This window comes from Colius striatus, chromosome 1 (assembly GCF_028858725.1).
Source record: "Colius striatus isolate bColStr4 chromosome 1, bColStr4.1.hap1, whole genome shotgun sequence".
Taxonomy (NCBI): Eukaryota; Metazoa; Chordata; class Aves; order Coliiformes; family Coliidae; genus Colius; species Colius striatus.
The window spans coordinates 7954694-7961454 of NC_084759.1; the positions used below are offsets into that span (position 1 = coordinate 7954694).

General features: G+C 39.4%; 1 non-coding gene across 1 annotated transcript; it reads left to right on the forward strand.

Moving 5' to 3' along the window:
* Nucleotides 1-372: 372 nt before the first annotated feature.
* Nucleotides 373-445, forward strand: TRNAF-GAA (transfer RNA phenylalanine (anticodon GAA)). The gene has a single exon. It is a non-coding gene; the product is annotated as a tRNA-Phe (tRNA).
* Nucleotides 446-6761: the final 6316 nt, after the last annotated feature.

The following is a 6761-nucleotide window of genomic DNA, read 5'->3' on the forward strand; positions in this document are numbered from 1 at the left end:
CCTCTCCTCTGCCCTGGTAAGTCCTCATCTGGAGTCCAGTGTCCAGGCTCCTCAGCTCAAGAGGGACAGGGAAGTGCTGGAGAGAGTCCAGCACAGGGCCACCAAGATGATGAAGGTACTGCAGTATTTTTCTTATCAGGAAGAGTTGTGAGATCTGGGACTTTTCAGTCTAGAAAAGAGGAGACTGAGAGGGAGACCACTTTAATACTTAAAATTATTTTAAAGGTTTATGTCAAGAGGATGATACAACATTTTTTTTCTGTAGTGTCCGGTGAGTGGATAAGGGGTAATGGGATGAAGCTGGAACACAAAAAGTTTCATTTAAACACAAGAAAGGAGTTAGAAAAATCTCTTTGAAAAACAGTAATGGAAGCCGAAATAGCTCAGTTGGGAGAGCGTTAGACTGAAGATCTAAAGGTCCCTGGTTCAATCCCGGGTTTCGGCAGTAGAGTTTTGGATGCATCAAGAAGAGTGTGTCCAGCAGGTCAAGGGAGGTTATGGTCCCCCTCTACTCTGCCCTGGTGAGGCCTCATCTGGAGTCCTGTGTCTAGTTCTGGGCTCCTCAGCTCAAGAGGGACAGAGAACTTCTGGAGAGAGTCAGGCCACCAGCGCAGGGCCACTAAGATGATCAGGGGACTAGAACAAACATAGGCGGGAACTGGGGCTGTTTAGTCTAGAGAAGAGGAGACTGAGTTAGGATCTTGTTAATATTTACAAATATCTATCTAAATGGTGGATGTCAGGAGGTTGGGGCATCCCTTTTTTCTATTGTATCTAGTGACAGGACAAGGGGTAATGGGATGAAGCTGGAACACAAAAAGTTCCACTTAAATATAAGAAGAAACTATTTCACTGTTCAGGTGAGGGAGTCCTGGCACAGGCTGCCCAGGAACAGTGTGGAGTCTCCTTCCTTGGATGTCTTCAAGACCTGTCTGGATACATTCCTATGCAATCTGATCTAGGTGGACCTGTCTGAGCAGGAGGGTTGGACTAGATGATCTCTAAAGATCCCATCCAATCCCTAATATTCTATGATTAAAAAACTCTATCACTGTGAGGGTGACAGAGCCCTGGAACAAGCTGTCCAGGGATGGTGTGGAGTCTCTTTCTCTGGAGGTGTTCAAAACCCTCCTGTATCAAGGTGGACCTGCTTGAACAGGAGGATTGGGCTGGATAATCTCTAGAGGTCCCTTCCAACCCCTACATTTCTGTGATTCTATGATTCTGATTCCTTAATACTACATGTCTTCTCATATGGCGTGGGTCTCCTTCCACCTATCTTGGTGGAGCACACGCAAGTAAATGAAATGCTTTGCAGATTGTGCTTATGTACTATTAATGGACTGAACTGTAGAAGAAACAAAAAAATACCTGAATTCTTCAGAACCCCACTGTAGGTTGAATGTCCTGCAAGCTTCTTAGCATACCTCAGGTTTTTTTTCCCAGATTTTTAAGACTGGAAAGGCTACTTTTTTTTTTAGGTTAAAAAAAAAACCAAACAAACCATCATCATGCCAAACACTTGTGTTCTTAATCCATTCTACTTTAGTCCATCTTTTGAAGCAAAACTACTACCTTCAGATTGATCAAAACCTGGACTGTGAACATTATTAAAAGTTATGCCTGAGGAAAAGTTGTGTAATAAAAACACAGTTTGATGAGAAACATTTATATTTTTCAGAAGGTTATATATGAAACAATAATACACTCCATTTTGCTGAAACAGAGAATGTTTCAAGGCTTTCCCCTACAGTATATAATAAACTAATTCAACAATGGTTCTGTACAATGATTAGTTTATAACAGTTTTAGTTGAGTTGAGAAAACCTGTTTATGAAAATCTGTTAGTGTTTCCTCATCAATATCTAAGCCAGGGACCTAGGGAAGAACACTACTTAAACACTGGTAACACTCACCCTCCTTTGAAATGCAGTGTAACTCTATAAGAGTGTTCAGATCTCTTGAAAAATTCCTTAAAAATGACAAATTCAAGCCTTTTCATACATTCTGAGAGACGAACAATTAATTCACCTCAATTTCAATTTTTAAATATTGTTGTCTTCCACATTTCAATAACACATCCAGTGCTGCAGAGTACTAAGGGAACTGCTTTGAAATGCTATTCAAACTCTAAATGAGGGAAGACCATAAATATTTTAGTACTGCAGGTTTTTGCAAATGCTGGTCTTTAACATGCCTAGTAAATTCCAGCTCCTGCATATTGTGCTCTCTAGGGTGACATGTAATATGTCAAAAATATTTCTACCAGATTTTACGGGTCTTAAAATATAAGAGATTCAAAATTGTTGATATACTGAAGGTCTTAGTAAAGCTAAATGAAAGAAGACTAGTGAAAATGTGTTTCCTTTCAGGTTCCAAACATGTATTTTAATGTCCACAGTTAACATTTTACCTAACATTTTCTAATGACCCGTTAACATTTGTAATGTTGACTGAGGAGCTCAAGAAAATCTAAGAACTCAATGAAGATCAAGCAGACTCAAATTTATCTGAAGTCTGAAGTTCATTGAGAAAAATATACTGGTATTGTTAGGAAATCAACCCTCTTTGTAAGGTAAAGCTGTATAATTATTTCCTAAAATCATATGGAGCAATGTAAGCTGTTTTGAAGGGCATCTGCAGCAATGATACTGTCACATCTCTATATGACCATACTGCTGCTTGTAATGCAATGCTAAAGGTACTCTAATCAAGTTTTACAGAAAGGAATGAGATTTATAAGTGCATGGACTTTAATCAGAAACTTGCAACATCACCTTGTTTGTTTAGTTGTAGACAAACAGAGTTTTCTTTGTAAAGTAAGAATTATGAAGCCCATTAGTAGCAAGGCAACATCTACAAGAGATGAAACACTTTTCATTGTCAGATAATGCACTTAGGATAAAACATACAAGCTAAAAAAGAACGTGAAAGAGAATTTGGTGCATCTGAATATTTGTTCTTTCTTTTCCTAGCTGTAGAGTCTCATAAATGTTATTATCTCCTTTCAAATGCTGCTGTGTTGATACCCTTAGGCCATTGTGCCTTTACACCTCTCTTACTAAGATTTCTAGGAGTTGTATAATTTAAAGGGAATGAGAGACATTGCAGCCCATATCAAGACGCTTTATAAAACCATTGTAACTCTTTTTTAACCTAGTGTAATGAAATTGTGCAGGGAGTTGAGAAAATGTAGTTTCTTCTTGCTGTACCCTGTACTTCCTGGCAGTTTTCTTACTCAAAGAAAAGCTTTTAATCCTTAAAATTATGCAAAATCCTCTTCTGTTAGTGATATCTATCCATTTTAATCTAGAAGAGATGCTTCCACTGTCATTGCTTCATAACATTTGTCTATCTGGTTAATGTATACTATGTTAAAGACAGATACGATAATGTCTCTGAAATGCAGATATAAATTTTACTCTACGTTTGTGATATGATTCTTCTGTACTACTTTAAACACCCTGCAAAATTACTGGAAACAATATTTTGCTTCCTGGCTCAGTCTTTAGATAGAAAAATTCAGTTCCTAACTTAAATCCTCTTTCTTTCAGGAAATCACTTTCTAAAATCTAATAAAATCATTTTATTAAGTGGCAGTAATAGGATTCATTATTTCTTAGGTGCTAAAGCAGAAATGTTCTTGCTGTCTTTTTGACTGATCTTTGCATATATTTGAAATTCAGCAGTGGCTTTTGGTAGAAAAAAGTGTAGAACTTGTCAAAGATGTTTGGTAAATATTTGAAGTATGGATTTACAGCTTATCACTTAGATATCACAGTTAAGGAATTCAAACTATAATTACTAAAACACTTTTTTGTTGTTGCAAATTCATTTATAGTTTATGCAACATCCAATTTAGATAAAAGTCTACTTTGAAACTTTACATTTATTATTTTTATAAATTCTTAAGAAAACTAAAATCATAGCTAATCAACACTGGTTTGTCCCCTTCTGTTGACAGTTCTTGCATTTTCTACTCTGGATCCTCAGTTAAGCATCCTGGTAGTAGGGTAGATAACACTTTTTACTCCACATTCAACTACTGTACTCCTACAGTAGTTCATAGGAGTTTTCAGGTGTATACTCTTGAAAAAGGTCCTTTTGATATGCTGAGTGGGAAATAAACAAACTGTCATTAAAATATCCCTGAAATAGCATCCTAATCACATCATATTAATGAAGATTATGTAATTGAAAGCAATTGCAATTGTTTAATCTTGACTAGTATATCCCTGTCACAGTTCTGATTTAGATTCCTATTAGCTCTTTCATCTGTTTATTTGGTCTTTTACTTGAATTGTTTCAGCAATCCATTTTATATTGTTATGGTTCCCTTGGTTTCTTTACTATGGAGATCTATTTGATGTAAAAATTAAATAGGTCCTTTATTTTTATGTGCTGCATGGACACATAGAATCATAGAACCATAGAATCATTACAGTTGAAAAAAACCTTTAAGATCATCAAATCCAACTACTAACCTCACAGTACTAAGCCCACATCCCTCAATGTCTTTTGATGGTTACTCCACCACCTCGCTGGGCAACCTGTCCACTGTAGTGGTTTTATCTGGGCCAGGTTTTTGGTAGCAGGGGGAGCTACAGGGGCGGCTTCTTTTAAAAAAGATCTGTCAGAAGCTTTCCATGTAGCTGACAGGGCCAATGCCAGTCAATTCTAAGATGAACCCTGCCATTGACCAAGGCATGACCAATTAGTGAGTGAGGTAACCCCTCTGTGAATAACATATTGGAGAAGGGGAAGAAGTTGCTGTGCAGTTGCAAAACTGCAGCAGCAACAGGAGTGAGAACGTAAAAATATCTCTGCAGACATCAAGGTCAGTGCAGAAGGAGGGGGAGGAGAGTGCTTAGGCCCTGGAAGAAAGATTCCCCTGTGATATGTGCTGAGGACCATGGTAAGGCAGCTGTGCCCCTACAGTCCATGGAGGCCACCAGGGAGCAGAGACCCACTCGCAGCCCATGGAGGAGCCCACACTGGAGTGGGTGGGTGCCTGAAGGAGGCTGTGACTCCATTTGAAGCCCGTGTTGGAGCAATTTCCTGGCAGGACCTTGGAGTCTGTGGGGACAGAGGAGCCCAGGCCAGAGCAGGTTTGCTGTCAGGACTTGTGATCCTGTGAGGGACTCAGGCTGGAGCAGTCGGTACCTGAAGGACTGTTCTCCTGGTGGGTGACCCACGTTGGGGCAGGGTGTGAGGAGCTGCCCCCGTGGCAGGCCTCATGCTGGAGCAGTTTGTGAGGAGCTGCAGCCCATGGGAAGGACCTGCACTCGAGAAATTTGTGAGGGACTGTACCCCATGGGAGGGACCTCACAGTGTAGCAGTGGGAAACGTGAGGAGGCCTCCCCCTGAGAAGAAGCAGCGGCAAAGTCCATCTGTAATGAACTGTCCACAGTCCGCATCCTCATTCCCTGCACCACTGTGGGGGAAGAAAGGAGAGCCCTGGGAAGAAGGAGGGATGGGAGGTGTTTTCAGATTTGATTTTATTTCTCATTTCCCTGTTGTTATGATTCCTTAATAAATCAACCCTTTTCTCCCCAAGTTGAGTCTGTTTTGCCCATGACACTAATTGCTTAGTGATCTCCCTGTCCTTATCTCAACTCTCACACTTCTCATTACATTTTCCTCTCGCCTGTGCAGTTTAGAAGGAATGATATTACAACTTGGTGGGCATCTGGCACCCAGACAGGGCTAAACCACCTCATCCTCTCTGTGAAAAAGTTTTTCCCAATGTCCAGTCTAAACCTTCCCTCGCACAACTTGAGCCCATTTTCTCTTGTTCTGTCATTCCTTACTGGAGAGAAGAGATCAACATCCACCTCACTACAAGTACCCTTCAGGTAATTGAAGAGAGTGATCTTATCTCCTCTCAGCCTCCTCTTCTCTAGACTAAACATTCTCAGCTCTCTCAGCTGCTCCTCATCAGATTTGTTCTCTATATCCTTCGCCAGCTTTATTATTCATTTCTGGACACACCCCAGCACCTCCATGTCCTTCTTGCAGTGAGGGGCCCAGAACTGGACACAGTATTCAAGGTGCAGCCGCACCAGTAGGAATATGTGATCAGAGACACAGAATCTCTATCATACAGACTAGTTTTCAGTGAATGACCACTGGAGTGTTTATTTAAGTGTTACAGTTTTGATTTTAACTTTGTTCCTTTATTCATGGAAGTAGTGTTCTTTTCTGCTTTGAGGGCTGGTAAATAGAAGGAAAAAAATTTAAACATTTCAGAGAAACATTTTTCATGGGGAAAGTCAATGTCATGAAAGCAGAAAATATCTGGCAGAAATATGTTATTTTAGGCACTTTTTTATGGTGGAAAATTAATATTTATTTTTTATGTTTTTTGAAATATTCAATCCTCCTTCTTAAAAATATTTAATACTATCCTGTACAATACATAACAAACATAAATGAAATAAATTCTGTTAATACAGTAGAAACAACATATTTTGTCTTATTGAAAACCTCATTGTAATGGCCTCAATTTCTTTGGAGGCATGGATAAAAACTTTGAACACTTTCCCTCAGCCTTCGTATTGAGTGAAATCTTTCAAAGCTTTCATCTGTAGGAATTTTAGTTTAAATGTCTACATTCCAATTTTGAAGGGACTCAGTGATGCTGAATTAGTTCAGTCATGCTCTTTGCTCACTGTGTGGATTATTACAGCTTCGAGAGCAAGCTGAAGCAGAAACTAATTTTCACTTGTAACTGAAGCAAGAGATGTTCTTGGTTGCAGTAT